The 16587-nt window shown below is 45.7% G+C and overlaps 1 pseudogene; it reads right to left on the reverse strand.

The window, feature by feature from the left end:
* Positions 1-700: 700 nt before the first annotated feature.
* Positions 701-817, reverse strand: LOC136638433 (5S ribosomal RNA; annotated as a pseudogene).
* Positions 818-16587: the final 15770 nt, after the last annotated feature.

Here is a 16587-nt window from a genome sequence, read left to right on the forward strand (position 1 = left end):
GCAGGAGGACTTGAGGAACACGCTCACTACCCTGAGGTGGAAGAGGTGGAGAAGGCAGCACCGTCAACACTTCCATGTGCTGTGACCTTTCAAGCTAACTGGGCCTGTCCTCCCTCAGCGAGATCATAAGAACATAAGAAGAGCGCCACTGGATCAGGCCATAGGCCCATCTCGTCCAGCTTCCTGTTTCTCACGGTGGCCTACCAGATGCCTCAGGGAGCACGCAAGACAAGAGACCTGCATCCGGGTGCCTTCCCTTGCATCTGGCATTCTGAGGTAGCCAACTTCCAAAAATCAGAAGGTTGCACATACCCATCATGGCTTGTAACCCGTGATGGACATACAACCACCAATTGCCCCCACATAATGAGAAGGAGGAGAACAGGAAACAGGTAAGGCAAAACCTCTCTTACCCACCCATACCTTGTCTATTGTAATAGTTTTCTAGTTAGCCTAGTTAGCCTGAAGATAACATCCACAAGGTCGCCAGTTCGAGGTCACCGGCACCGTGCGACCTTGGAGCAGCTGACAAGCTGAAGCCGAGCAATTCCATCTGCTCTGAGTGTGGGAAGATGGAGGCCAGAATGTGAAGCCAGATCGGAATGAAACACCTTGAATGTAGTAGTTCTTGAAAGAAAGAACCTTCTTTGAAATTGTAAAAAATGGTTGGCAACCTTCAGTCTTGAAAGACTATGGTATAAGCCTACAGCACCCGGTATTCCCAGGCGGTCTCCCATCCAAGTACTAACCAGGCCTGACCCTGCTTAGCTTCCAGGATCAGATGAGATCGGGCATGTGCAGGGTAACAGTTGTAAAAATCCCTATTTAAATAGGGATTTAGATAAAGCCTGCCTATGTAAACCGCCTCGAATAAAGTCTTGAATAAAGACCAAGAAAGGTGGTATATAAATACCTGTTGTTGTTGTTGTTGTTGTTGTTGTTGTTGTTGTTGTTGTTGTTGTTGTTGTTGTTGTTGTTGTTATTATTATTATTATTATTATTATTATTATTATTATTATTAGTTTTCCCGTTTTTTTTACTTTCTGAAAGCTACTTTGGGAGCCTAAGAAACAGAGTACCAATTATTTAAATAAATAAATAAATAAATAAATAAATAAATAAATAATCTTCTGGGAGAGAGGCGGTACACAGATTGTGCCACAGTGTAGATCACCAGCTACAAGGAAGATGATCTGTGGTCAACAATCCACCCTATCTCTTCCCAAGAGATGGGCAGATCACACTCCGCATAGCACGGCAGGTGAAGCCAACAAGTCACCAAAATATATAGGCCCATTTTGTGGGGTATGAACAGTTGTGGCTCAGCTCTGTTGCCCAATCCTTTCCCCTGCTTATCATTTTCCAGCTCAAAATGGAAAATATTTTTCCGTGAATATTCAGTTGAATATTCAGGGCGGTAGTATAGCCTGGGTGGTGGCACACCAAGTACAGCAAATGCCTCAAAGCACCATGTAAGCAGCCTCTCCCACTTACTGTAGGAGCTTTTGGGGCAGCGATGGCAGCGTGCAGGCCTTTGGCAAACCAAACAGCAAGCACCTTCACATTGCTGTCTCTGCCCCGAATGGCTCCGACGGCAAGTGGGAGGGGCTGCTTACACAGCGTGTTGTGGCACCTGCTGTACTTAGTGCCCCCCCGGCTACGCTACTGACTATATTCACGCTGTTTTTCACCCGCAAGAGGCATGTACAGGATACCCATAGCTTATTCATACTTTTCCCAGCTATGGGTGAAACTGCAGCACAATGACGGTGATTTGCATCGTGAAAATGGCAGGAGGGAAAGGGGTTAAGCAGCCTCCCTTCTTCTAGCCTGCCCCTCCCCCCCAAAACAAAGAAAGAAAGGAATCCTGGGAGTTGACAAGCAGCCCAGTCCATTTTTCACCATGCAGCAGAGTCAGTGCAGAGCATTCTGCATGCAATGGTGAGGGCATGGGCAGATGGCCAGCAAGAGGTAAGTAAAAAAAACCCTTTTGCATAGCTCCCATTCAGCCACTTGCTTGATTGCCAGTGAGTCTCCCCACACCAGTTATTTTGCTAGCATAACTCTGAGGTCAGGAAGGAGATGGGTCCAAGCCAGGAAAGGGGGGTAGGATCTGCACAACTGCTACTGATATCCTCCTTCTCCCTGAACACGCCCTGTCCTCCCCCTCCCTGCCTTGAATCACCCTCAACCTGCTCCAACACCATCTTACGTGCTCTGGTATGGGCGGGGTCCATTGGTGGTGGGTGCGTGGAGCCGCTGGCCATTTGCACTGGTGGCTCAAACATGCTCAGCTTTGTGGCACCACTGCTGCCTTTACAACAGTGGGTTGTTGGATCTGCTGTGCTAAAGGCCTCATGAGATAGGTCCATTGCAGTATATGTGAGATCTGGAGTCCTAAAGGTCCCATAGGATAGGACCATGACAGTATACTTTGCTCCTGAGAAGTCTTGAAAGACGTCCTGAGATCTCATGGATCCTGACAAGAAAGACTTGAAAGAAAAAATTCTCAGAATGAACCCAACATGGGGCAGGGGAAGATGTCATCTTTCAATAGTTAAGATGTCAGGCTGTGGTTGAAAGTGGTTTGGAGGTTTAGGGTATATAGAGCAACAAGCTCTCTTGACTCTCCACTCATACAGTGACATTCCATTTCTTCAGAGAGATCCCCTTCACCCCTTTCTTCTGCCCCCTCCTGATTTTGACTCTCGTGCTGTATTCCAGTCTCCAAATGCCTGCATCCTGTTTCAGAAAATACTGATGAAGAACTCCTGCGTCGTGGTAAATGCTTACAGCTTTATTGATATTACCATAGTCGAGCCTCGTTTCACTTACAGATAATTTGTTTTCAGTCTGGCCCTGGTCGATAGACTCATAAAGGAAATGGGGAGTGCATTTAGTACGGCCCACGTGCACAGTAGACAAATATGTGCATGCCTTTCTCCCTTTTCATGTTGAGTGAACCGCTTGATAATACGTCCCTTTCCCAGACACACTTCACAGCAAAGAACCATATAAGGGAAACTGTCTCTTGGCTCTCGCCGTCTCATTCTTGCTTCACTTGCAGGTGTTCCACTGCTTTCAAATACTTGTGGTCTGGGCACATTTTCAGGGCAGATGGATTTAAGGTCTTTCCTGCTTTCTGCTAAAGGGAGAAAAAGGACAGAGCTAACATTTGTGTAGCCTGATCCTATGCAGAGTAAGGTCCATGGAAGCCCATTGATTTCGGTAGAGAGGTGCCCCAGCTCTGGATAGAATTTGGTTGTGTACTTTTTCATGGGAAGGAGTTACTTTTTCCTCTTAAGGTGTGAAGATCTAAATCTTGACAGTTTTATAAACTCAGTGTCCAACAGTGGGAGTTGTGGGTCATTTTTAGGAACAATATTTATTTTTTTTCTATGTCCTGTCTTTAGGGCTTGCACTGCCCCTCAAGGCAGTTAACATCACTATTGTATTGGCAACCTTCAATCTCGAAAGACTATGGTATCGCGCTCTGAAAGGTGGTTCTGGCACAGCGTCTAGTGTGGCTGAAAAGGCCAATCCGGGAGTGACAATCCCTTCCACACCAGGAGCAAGTGCAGTCTGTCCCTGGTCTGTCTCCCTGGCTATGGGCCTTCCTTCTTTGCCTCTTTGCCTCAGACTGTTGGCCAAGTGTCTCTTCAAACTGGGAAAGGCCATGCTGCACAGCCTGCCTCCAAGCGGGCCACTCAGAGGCCAGGGTTTCCCACTTGTTGAGGTCCATCCCTAAGGCCTTCAGATCCCTCTTGCAGCTGTCCTTGTATCGCAGCTGTGGTCTACATCAGTTAACATCATAACTTTTAACAAAAATACATGAAGTGAATAATCAAATTAGTTAACAAACAACAATTTCACTTCATTTGCAGAGGTGTCTGTAAAGTGCCCTTACTAATAACAATATGAGAGCATCTTAATGTTTGTCTCCTGTCATACCACTTTGCATGGTCCACCTATTAGAAGTACCACCAACAGAAGTAACTGGTGAAGATATCTCCAGTTGCTTCCTGAAAGGGAGGCCAGATGCAATGCAACAAACACTGGTAAGAGGCTCAGGGAGGCCTTTTTTGAGCATGCAGAAAGCAAATGCTAGAGCTCTGCCCACCAAGTCAAATCTTCTACTGCTGCTTGTCATTTTGAATTGCTGATCTCACCGCCAGGTGGCAGGATCTGGGGGTCCTGTGGGTACTACCTCAAGTACCACCAGTGGTACGAGTACCATGGGTTACAAAATGCTGCAGTATGATACCATGAGCACAATCCTAATCAACTTTCCAGCACTGACATAGCTGTGCCAATGTGGCGTGCACTGCATTTGGCAGCGGGGAGGCAGTAAGGATTGCACCCTCTGTCTTCCTGCGCATAAAGAAAATAGGAATATAATCCACTGCAAAGTTTTATCCCCCAGCACAACACCATGTGTCATTGTGCTGGAGTGACCAAAAAATTCCTGAAGCAAGACGGTACAACCACACTGGTACAGATCCATTGGAACAAACCTATGTCTGCTGCTTGTGTTCAACAATGTGGATGTGGCATGGATGGGATGTGGGTTTGGGTCAGACAGATTATGGATGGAGCATTGTGTGACTATAATGCATGAAGTAAACACTGGAAAAAACTAATATTTCTAATAGACCACTGACATGACTAGCATCAAAATGCCAGCGCAACTGGTTTTCACTGCTGCTACTAGTGGCACATGAGATCTACAAGACCAGTACAGCAACTGAACCAGTTACTAGGCATGGGTTGGGAGCACTACCCCACTGGCTGAACAACTGTCTATCAGGAATACTCTAATACTCTGGATGTTCTTTATCAAGCAGAGGGTTGTATTAGATGACCTACAAAGCCCTCTCCAATGTTCTGATTCTGTAAGTGGAAGATCCACATAAGATCTGGCACTACAAGCTGTAGGAATTCCTCAACATTTAAAAATCTTCAGTGCCTTTTCATTGTTTTCTCCACATATGCAGCTTGCATAAAAATGTGAGCAATTAGGCAGAACTCTGCTACATTAGGCCACAGGTCACCTAGTCCAACATCTGGCTTTCAACAGTGGCCAGCCAGATGTTTAAGGGAAGCCCACATGTGTGTGTCCTGCAGGAAGCAGTCTTCCTTTGCTGTTTATCTCTCAGCAACTGATGTTCAGAGAAACAAAACCTGAACTTCCTTGGATAATTGCCTATGTTAGACCTGAATGGCTCAGCCTCAGAGGTCGTTGTCAGCTTATAGCATTTACAGACTTTGTCATTGGAAGTTGGATTGTGTTTTCAGACTTGTTTGGTGTGCACTTTAATTGTGAATACAGGCTTGCACCACTGCATGTCAACATCTGCTCAATTCTCAAACTTTGAACTTAACGCCAAAATTTAAGCCTGAAAATTACTTCTCAAATTCCATCAAAATTTGTAACGAATGTTCAGAAGTTGGCCGCTCGGATGGTTTAAAGGAACCTAATGTTTTATCCATTATAATCCAGGTCATCTGTTAACCTGGTGTGAAAGGTTGACTGTTATTTCAGGTCAACTGCCAGATGGTGTCGGATACTGACTATGATTACAAAACATTTCGTTGTCAAATGCTGGCAGCAAATGGGAAATATTTGCCAAGCCAGAGAATGTTCTGGTAAATTTTCACCATCAATCCTTGCAGGACAGAAGTTGAGAAGAATTTTAGGAGCACATTTATTTCAGCTATGATACATACATATGTATATTTAATAGGCAACTTCTCATAAAGTTCTCCCTGCATTCAGTAACTCAATGCGAGGGCAGGAGGACCATGCCCAGGACTCAGTAGAGCTCCTTTCTTGTGAACCTCAAATGGGTGGCCATCAGGAGATAATGGTTTATGAGAAACTTGACATCAGGGAAATTGCCTGCAGGTGCAGACCCAGCTCCCTTCGCCCTGCCACAGGGAGCATTTTGTGAGAGGAGAGCTATTGAGATTTGAATTTGGCTGGTTTTATCACTGGGAATGAGTGGTTAGGTCTTTGACAAAAGACTATTAATAGTTTTAAATGACTGCGATGATGGGCAATTTGCCTGCAGATTTGGAAACTGGGATAAATGCCTGGCAGGCATTTGTGTGTGTGTGTGTGTGTGTGTGTGTGTGTGTGTGTGTGTGTGTGTGTGTGTGTGTGAGAGAGAGAGAGAGAGAGAGAGAGAGAGAGACTTGTGGACCAATTCTATCAGGGCTTCACACTGACTCGTGGAGCAGGTGAGTCTGCAGCAGTGGGTGGTTTGGGAGAGGATCATGGGCAGTTTGTGGTAGGAAGTTAGCTGGGGTTCGGGGCAAGAGGGAGAAGATATCAGTGGTAGCAGTGCACAGCAAGATCCTATCCCCCTTCCCAGCTGAACCTGTTCCTAGGAGATTCCTCAGACTTCTGCCTGCAAAAGAGGTAGCCTAGTTTTGAAGACACCCATTGTTAGCCCAGGCAACATCTGGGAGGGTACGTAAAAAAGATTTTTACTTAAGATTCCTGGGCCATCTTGTCACTCCCCTGATGCAGCACAGGCTGTATTAGCTGTGCTGACAGGGGATAGGATTGGGTTGCCTTTGCATCTGGGAGATGACACAGGTTTTCCTTGGATATCTGCTACCTGCTTCCAATATGCTGTGCTTGTTAAGTAAACAAAACCGAGCTGACATCCCAAGGAAACTAAACTTTGTAACACTGACCTTGAAACTTCTCACTGCTCTCTGGATTGGGAAACATTGTCAAGGCCAAGTTGCTAGGGTTCTCGGAGCAAAGCATTGAGCTGGGCATCCCCTGGCAAACGTAAAACGTTCTTACAGGTTTCTTTAAGATTGGCTGGGACAGCATGAGATTTAAAGCTTTAAACAGGCTTTTTTACAGTTTCAAAGAAACTCCATTTGCCTTATGTCCTCAACCAGAGCATTTATAAAATACCTGTATTATAACCACCTGAAGTTGCAAATCAGACACTGTTTCATCCAGTTCCCCTACCCCCAGCCACTTCTTTTAAGAATTGCCCATGAACAGGTCATAGGCTGCTGAAACTTGCAGCCCAGTCCTATCCCCAGCGGTGCTGCCAAGTGCAGCGATGCCAGAATGGCTACCACTACATTCAGTGGAACTGCCGGAGCCACTGGAGGTCTCCTTGGGAGAAGGGGACGTTCATCCCCTTCTCCCGAGGAATGCCCCAAGCCCCACAATGGAGCTTCTCAAGTCTGCACCGGCTATTTTGCCAGTGCAGACTTGAGAACCTCAGCGTCAGGCTTTGCAGGATAGGATATGGTGGAGCAAGACTGTATACCCATCCCGCCCCATCCTCCCCCCCCCGAAGCGCCTCCCCTGCCCCCAAGGCCCTTACTGCTGCCTGGGAGCTTTTCCCTTTCTCTGGGAAGCATCCATCTGGCATTGGGCCAGCACCGGCACTCCCTGCACATGTTTTATGTCATGTTTCCAACACCCAGAGCCAGCAGTGAGAGCCTTTAGGATTGGGCCCCCAATAAATGTTTTATATTACCTTTCAGTCCCTGGAGGTTGCTTGCAAACCATGTAAACTACTGATGATATGGCCTGTGCTGTTTTGGTTCAGATGCGCCACAATACCCAAATCACAGGATATATTTGTGTTTGATAAGAATAGAAGGACTTAAGGCACATAAGTATCATAAGTGTCCCTATTGTGTCCCTGTGCTGGCGGTCTCAGGAGGGGGCAGAATTGGCAGTTCCGGCGCACATCAAGTCCTATCCCCCTTCTCAGGCTTGATCCGCTGACATGGATCCATTCTGACTTGCCCAAGTTATTTAGCAGGCACAGGTCTAAGTAGGCCCGTTGTGTTGGGTAGGGCTTTTGCCAGGACAAGGAGGCAAATGTTCCCTTACCTTGAGGAAACCTTCGGGTTGCAAAATTTCCCCATGGGATACAGCGCAAGCCAGACAGGCATTGCATGGGGGAATTTCCAAAGGATTGCGCTGTGAGCCAAAACCTTCCCCCCCCACACACACACACTTCACCATCTTGTTTGCAGGTCCTGTGCAAACAAGTGTGTATACTAATTTACTTAGGCCCAGTTTGGAGCCCCTCGAGAATTTTTGAATACTTGAGTACCTTAACTCTCGTCTCCATGTTCCTTTCACTGCCGAATTATACAGTTGCACCACTGGTCATTAGACTGATTCCCTGTGCCCAATTGGTTCGTCCCCTGTGTGTGCATGTTCCACATGTTTTAAGAAAGCACAGCTTGTAACAGGAGGGTGGTGATGGGAAAAAGGAGTTATTTTCTGGCTTGGATTACAATTTAAGCCAAAGAAGAGCTGGGGGGGGGGGTCGTAGGTCTCACCTCATTTCTCAGGAAAACATTGCAAGTGACCAACGTTCAGTTTTCAAGCCAGAAATAACTAAGTTCGGCAACAGCTCTTGAAATGGGAAAATACTTGGTTGCGGGCAAGGGCGATGCAATGGAATAAGACATGCTGAGAAATTCACAAGAAAAGTTGGGAATAAAAATTCACAAGAAAAAGTTGGGAAACTCAGCAGAAGGCTGTGTGATTCTGACTTTTTGGGGGGAGGGGGGAATATGTTCACTCCTTTTGTTGTTAAAAAGGAATGTATGCTGTATATGTGTGTGAAGGACAACAGCCCATTCAGGTTTCCCAGGTTTCAAAACTAGATCTGGTATTCCGGAAACCAATGTTTGAGAAAGGCTGAGATGAAGGGGCAGAAGGAGAGAGAATGAAGTATCAGATATTTAAACAGAATGTTTAAACCCAGCCTTGATTAACTCCCCCATCCCGAGGCTAGTGTTGAATGGAACGTATTTTTAGGAAATGTGAAAAACCCAAACATTTCCATCCAGAGATCCAATTTTAAATTTAAAATTCACCCTCTGTGGAAATTCTGCAACAGTTCATCCCATTGCATTAGTAAATGGCAAATTCATGCCAGACGGAGCTTTATTCTCTCCCAACCTAGACTTAAGCTAAAGGCACTGACTAAGCAGGCTTGAATGAAGTGTCCACATTACACTCAATTTGAATTTACCAGCTGCAGAGGTTCATGCCTTATCATGTTTGGGAAGCCTGAACTCTAGTAAATAATGACGCTGATTCATTCGGTAATAAAACTGAAGAGGAAACAAGATTTAGTACGCATCCTTTAAAAATATTCATTCATCTGATGTGTTGTCCTACTCTGTGTAATGCTTGTTGCCAGAAGACTGTGTCTTAGAGCAGGGGTGTCAAACTTAAAGCTCAGGGGCTGGATGCAGCCCACTGAAGCTTTTTATCTGGCTCCCAAGCTCTCAGCTGTTGAGAAGTGCTGAGGTGGCACTACTGAAAGGACGGCCCACATGATAATTGGGCACTCCCAAATCTTGAAATATGATCAAGATTTGCATATTTTCTCTTCTGTTATTTTCAACTAATGAGTTCCTAAGTGAGAAAAAGTGCTTATTTCTGGTTATGACCTGATTAGTGACATCACTTCCTGTCTAATGACATCATCTCCAGTTCTCAGCAGGCATAATGAATGCTATTCAGCCGGCTACAAGAAACGAGTATCTATCTCAGGGTTACTACTTGAACTAATTCCACATGGGGGCTCTTTTCGTATGGGGAGTCAATGTTGAAGAATGACGCCTCATCAGGTGGATCTAATTCTCGACACCAGCATAAACCAATAGTTTCCTGTGACCGACTGCAGTCGTTTGGAGAAAATTTACCTGGCCACATGGTGATACCTTCCAACTGATTGGTTTATCATAGGAGCCCTCTTTTGGGGTTAGTCTGCATGGAAGACCAGTGCATGAAAGGCAAATAAAGTCTCTTAGCTGGTCATGCCTCCCACATGTTCTCTGGATATGCCCCTCCTTGATGTCTAGAGGAAGAGCACAGGGGTTGAACATGAACAAATCCATTGCATTTACAAGATCCCAAGTTTATATTTGGAATCCCCAGAAAAAGAGAATCTTGTATAACAATGGTCTTCAATGCTTTTTGTGCCATGGCCCACCAAAATAAATAAAGAATATGAGACTGGAGACCCACTGCCAATCCTGCTCCCCAGGACTTGATCTACCTACCCCCAGTCCCTCCCCACCCTGTTTCCCCTTACGTTTTGAGTCTTCACAACAATCCTGTGAGGAAGCAGCCTTAGGAGTGGCAGTGCAAGACAGTGAGAAGAGCCTGTGCAGGATTATATCAAGAACTCAGTCTTGACAAGCCAGTACCATGATTGAATGGGATCCAAGCCCTCTCTTGCACAGGCTTTGAAAGTTTGCCACAACGTCCCCCCCATGCGATTTTGTGACCCCATTGATGTCATGACCCACAGGTTGAAGAGCACTGTTGTATAAGAAGACTGGAGGAGGAGGACCTCTGGCTGAGGGTCCAGATACTATAGAGGTGATATTAGCTGAACTGCTCTGATTGATGCAGATTTGTAAAAATAAGGGGTGGTACTGGAGACTTTTGTGTTTGAAAGACAGGATGATGTGGAGAGGATAGTCATGTGTCAACACTGTACTTTGGCATTTTCTGTTGCCGGTCTTCCTCTGAGCGAGTGTTTGTGCTGAGCTGTAGAAAGCCGTTGGCTTGAAGCCAATGGAGGTCAAGCCAAAGACCGAACTGAGAGTCAAAACAAGCCAAAACCCCAGGAAGGCTATCATTGCCCAGGCTCAGCACACAGCAGCTGTGCACCAGCTGGGGGGTTCCCAGTCCTGACCTTGGCAGCTCTTGTCAACGAGTGAAAAAGGAACTATTTAGGCACGACACATGGCAAAGGTGGCTTGCAGGGATCGGATCTGCTGAATGGCTCCATTTAATCCAAGCAGAGACACCCCTAGAGCCCATTAAAACTCTGGCATGAGGACAAGTTAATCCTACTGCTGCTTTCAATTTCTGTAGCGATATCTCCGAGAGGCTCAACAGGGATTGCTCAGCGAATGACAGCCCAAACGCTCAGAGAGCGGACATATTATAGTGGCTGTGAGATTGGACCACAGAACTGGGCTTTTCTCATTCGAATCTCCCCTCTGCCGATAAATTCAGTGGGTGACAGTAGACACACCACTTCCTCTCAACCTCGGCTGCAGTATGGGAGATATTAATATTCACTTACCTTACAGGGTTGCTGTACTGACAGCATCAAGATAACACCTGCAAAGTGCTTCACACACTCAAAAAGCTCCATGCATGCACTGCAAAAAGAAGTGAACCCCAGAGAAGGCAGACAGCTCAATCCTGAGCCGCCCAGCATGCAGGGTTGCAGCGGCGCCAAAAATGGCTGCCACTGCTTCCTGAGCACAACCAGGGCTGTGCCAATGGCTCCTTGGCAGAAGGGGACTTTCATCCTCTTCCCCTAGGTAAGACAAGTATCCCCACAATGGGGCTACTCGATTCTCCAGTGATCCAAGGGTCGGCGTAGAATCAAAAGCCTCCATGTCAGGTCGGCAGCTTTATATAGAGGGTCAGGATCTGATGAAGCAAAGCCCCACCTGTCCCGCTTCCCTCCCGCCCTGCTTCCTCCCCCTAGCATGCCTCCTCCCTGCCCTCTTCCACCTTCCCCCCACTTCCCCTCTCCACGGAATGCCTCCTTCCCTCCTCCCCCCACGCCCCCATCTACCGCTCCACTGCCCGGCAGTCCATGTGACTAGAGCGGCGAAGCCGTGGCAGTCCATCGGTGCCGAAATAGCACTGGCGCTGGACCGGCACTGAGGATCCTTACGTCACGTTTGTGACAGCGCATGCTGGTGGTAAGCTGGCGTGCACTGTTTAGTCTTGAGCCCAAAGTCATATTACTTTTACTTTTCATACTTCTTGGAGACGTTCTTGAACTGACTGCTCAGGCCTGGAACATCTAGCTATCCTGATATCCTGAGAGCCTGTGCTTGGATATATATTTTGCAAGGTGCAAACACCTCTGGTTTCATGTTTAATGAGGACGTGATGGCATATGCGTAGCACGTTCATAAACACATTTCATTGTGCTGCAGGCTGCACGGGCTATGGCAGGCTCTGAAGTTGATGTCATCAGGATCTCTGAGATGAATTAATAACCTGTAAGACACTAAGGCAGCGGTTTCTGAACTGTGAGCTGTGGCTCTCTGGGGAACCACACAAACCAGCCAGGGGGGTCGTGGAATCCTTGTGAAAAACCTATTGCCTATACAGTGAATAGGATTTATTTCTAATAGAGAGCTGTGGCCAATGGCCCAGTAGGTCAAGGCAGCTGCCAGTCAAAAAAGTTTGGGAACCACTGTACTAAGGATTTGGTGTAAAAGAAATCTGCACTCTTACCAGTACTCCCTCCCCCCTCAGATCTGTTCTTTTCCTTCTGACAAAGCATAATTTATCACTGGGCATCATACTATAGACAGCATATATTAAACCAATGCTTCATTGTGCCAGGCTCTTAAAAATGTTTTCCAAAGCATGCTGGCTAAAATGATAGACATTAAGTAACACTCGTCATTGGGTTGGCACTTGAAAGCCATTATCTCCATTTCAAACTTCAGCCTGCTTTGTTCCTCTATGGGGAATATGCAACAGAGCACCATGTGTCATGTTCATACGATCATGATCACATCCGGCTGATGGGCCCAGTACAGAAGCTCCAATTGGTGGCACAGTTGTCTTGCTCGGGCCTCCCATCATAGTATTTTTCCATACAACGCATTCCAGCTCAGTTGGAATTAAGAAATAAGTTAGAATTGGCACAGATTCCACTATGGTGCCATAAGATCAAATTAAAAATAAACTCAAGAGTGAGTGGGAAGAGATTGCTTAATGGAAGAGGACGGGGTATGTGATAGGCATTAATTACAATCAGGCCAAAAAAATCCAGGAAGGAGTGAAATAACAGCAGAAGGAGATCAACTGTGTGTTATTACAACCTTTGTGCTGTAACTCATTTTATGTTATTTTTATGACTCCCATCAGTTGCCCTTCATCTCTGTGTTGAGGGAAGAGGGGAGATTCTCGGTTGTTTTAGTTTTCATTCAGTTTGTTCTCTCATGCAGTTTTTTTGGTCTTCTTGTCGTTTTACAAGGGAAATTACTAAGGAAAAATAAAACATCTAGCAACTGATGTAAGAGCACTGTTTTACACACACACACACACACACACACACACACACACACACACACAAGAAAAACAAGGAAAGCTAGAAATTAAAAGCCCACCCACATCCCACACTGGGGACAGGAACTAATTATTTAAGTTGTAAAGGCTGTTTTGAAATCATGTTACTGCTGTACTGAACAGAAAGCAATAAATGGGGCAGAACATGCATGAAGGACACATCTAATTAAAGGCACAGTAGCCCCAGAAAGCTTCAGTGGGGCTTTTGGAGTGGAGCATGTATGAAGGATGCATCTAATTAAAGGCACAATAGCCCCAAAAAGCTTCAGTAGTGCTTTGCTGTGAACAGGCTGGTGCTACAATTATATTTTGTTGCCAGAAAAATCTCCACAAACCAGGTCTTGAAAGGAAGGACACTGGAATGCAAACTTGCTGGCAACAATATCTTCTGGATTCTCCATAGAATATGAATGAACGAAGCATGGTCACTCCAGGCTACATGTGTTTAGAAGAAAACATAAAATAGCCAGATATAAACAAAGACATCAGCTGGAAATTTACAACTAGGGCTGATTTTTGGCAGTCAGTGCCAGTGGAAAAGGAGGATCAACATCAGAACGTAAATAGAGGATTGATCTCCTGGACATGCTTAATTCAGGAATAGCAGCCATTCAATTCAATGGGAGTAGACATGCCTCAGACTGCTTTAGCTTTGATACAGCCTTTGAGAATCCAACTACACATTATTATTGCCAATTGCCTTGAGTACATTTCATGACCGCAGGTGGGGTTGGAATGTGACAATAAATACATACTTAAATATGCATGGAGCGCTCAGTGACATGCAGTGAGGGGAGGCAGAGCCTCACCAGACCCAACCAGTAAAAAAAAAACAAAGCCCAAGAATCCAACAAGTAAAAAGAAAAAGTTCCTTGCCTTTTCACTCTGCTCCTATTTTCTCGAGCAGAGTCAGTGAATTAAGCAGCATGCATTCACACACACATTACAGTAGAGAGGGAAGCAGCCAGAAGCCAATTCACTGCCATCATGACTGGCTTCCAATGGGGGACAAATGGCAGGATGCCTGTGTCAGCAGTCTCTGAGGAGGCTTCAAGCAGAGTTGCCTCCACCAGGTTAGGCTGAAATCATGGGTAATTTCCAGCTCTAAAAAGGCAGGGTGACTAGCCTCTGGGGGAAAAAATGCAGGCCACCTGCATCAGCAAGCCCTGGGGAGGCAGCAGGAAGAGTTGCCTCACTTCTTTTTTTTTTTTTTAAAGCCTTGAAAAAAGCAGGGAGCTTGTATGAAGAATTGGTTCTAAAGCACCAGAAGAGGTAGCTTCTCAGTTGCCTCAAGGAGCTCTCCAAGTGGAAGGGAAAAGTGGAGGGGAAAAGTGATGAGTTTTATTTATTTACTTCCAGACAGGTGTGTGTTTATGTGTTTTTCTCAAGGAAGGTACTGAGAGAGACTGAGATTTAGAGGGGAACTGGGAGAGTGAGTGTGTACCCATGTGGCTCTACCTCCCCGGACCTGGATCTCACCGCACGTCACTGCAGCCCTCTGCTAGAAAAGCCAAATGGACTGCAACACAGCACGTAGGGGGCAATTTGGAATGTAACTATGGCTGTGATGTGGAACACCCCATGTCCTGGGTTCCTTGGAGGAAGGGTGGCATATCAATGTGCTAAGGAAGAGTAGAAGAAAGCACCAAGCCAGTACTAAAGCCCACGTGAGGAAGAGGATGTAGGGAGCTGCAACTTGGTATTTCTAGACATTTTAGATTTTTTTTTAAGCTGAAAATAATGTCACATCTTGCATGCATGAATGCTATTGTAAAAATATGGAATCAGGCAGTAATCCACCAAATATATTTCCTTGAAATGATTTACAGGAGCTTGAAGTAGAACTGCTGTTTTTGATGTGAAGATAAGCTCTTTTTTTGGTTCTTTTTTCATTTGCTAACTAATCCATCTTTCATTAAATTTTAAAGCACCTGTTATATTAATGTAATTGATTTTCTTAGTGCTATCTGTGGGGAAATTGTTTTCCCAGGATTGTTTGCGGCAATTTCTGCCGAAAGGTTAAGAGGTAGAAAAAGAAGCTCACCATTTTTTAATGGTTAGATAAAGACGTGGGACATTCAATCTGCACTTGTGATGTTTCTCATGGGTCATATGGGTGGCAATCCCATTGGTTTTACACAGTTTTAATTTTGAGCATTTTTCACAGTCAAATCCCTCCTGTTCAGTCGCCTCAACCGTATACAAGAGATGAAAATGCCATTCACTCGGCTTCCCAGGTCTGAATGTATCAGGATTAGGCCAAAGGTTGTAGAAAGGTCAAAGAGTTAGAGGAGGAGTCTAATGCAACACAATTTGTTTTTCTTCTTCTAAGTGCCTGAAAAGAAAACAGAAATCACCAGATCAGTGGGCATGACAAATACGTTGGTTCTGTGGGTCTGGAGTTCTCATATTCCAGTTACACTTTTCCAATTGATTTCTAACATGAGAATGTTCACATCCAGGGTCCAATCCTATGCTGATTGCCCACCTCATGGTACAGTGGCACTGAAACTGTGGCTGCTGCAGCCGGCAGGGCAGGCAAATCAACCAGAAGTCTGCATTGGTCAGCAAAATTGTTGGCGCAGATCTGAGTAGCCTGTGTAGGGCATTTACTTTTAGGTGCAGGAGGGGGAGTAGGATCTGGTGACTGCGGCTGTCCCCGCCCCTCTTGGGCCTGAACTAACCTGGGCCACCCCACCGCCCCAATAAGTGGATTAAAGTAGTAGAAATGCAGCCCTGGATAAGCTGAGATTGAGGTATGCAAATTTGTTTTGCAATACATTTGTTGTGTGCTGTACCCTTTGTTTTGTTGTGGCCCAATCCCTCTGGAAGCCCGGGCCCTGAGAATTTTGGCCCCTTGCCCCTCCCTCCTCAGACCTGGGGGTGATTGCTCTTTCACTTAGAAATATACTAGAAAAAAAGTTATTGGCATGTTTGTTCAAAATATACTTCAGCAGCAGCAGGGTATTACAAAATAGCAGACTTACACAGTATGGTGCTTCAGTGTTTGTGGATTTACTGACATGCAGCCCAGAGACAAGGTGCATGCATAGCCTGGAGAAGTGGAATCCTGAAGCATGGCACCACTATAGCAATGCATCCTACTAGAACTTTAACTGGACACCCTCCAACAACCAGAATAAGGAAAGTGACGGCAGCTGCATTTGTCAAAATGTTGTCTCTTACACTCTGACTAAAGGTACACGAGGCTGCTCTCCTGCATCTGTTTGCAGTACGTGATTGCACTTCTCCCGGCCAGAACAAGGCTATTTGTGGCTGTTGCACATACTGTTATGAGAGCTTTGTCTGGCAGCTCTAGTGCTCATGCCACCACTGACAAGTCAGCCTGGCTGCCTGCAGTCCAAGTAAAAGTCCTTGAGGGTAATCCACTGTGGGCTGGTCTTGCAGAAAGAGCATGGGAGAGTGTGGCTTATTTTGTCCCAGAGTCAGAAACA

The sequence above is a fragment of the Tiliqua scincoides genome, chromosome 1, assembly GCF_035046505.1.
Source record: "Tiliqua scincoides isolate rTilSci1 chromosome 1, rTilSci1.hap2, whole genome shotgun sequence".
NCBI lineage: Eukaryota > Metazoa > Chordata > Lepidosauria > Squamata > Scincidae > Tiliqua > Tiliqua scincoides.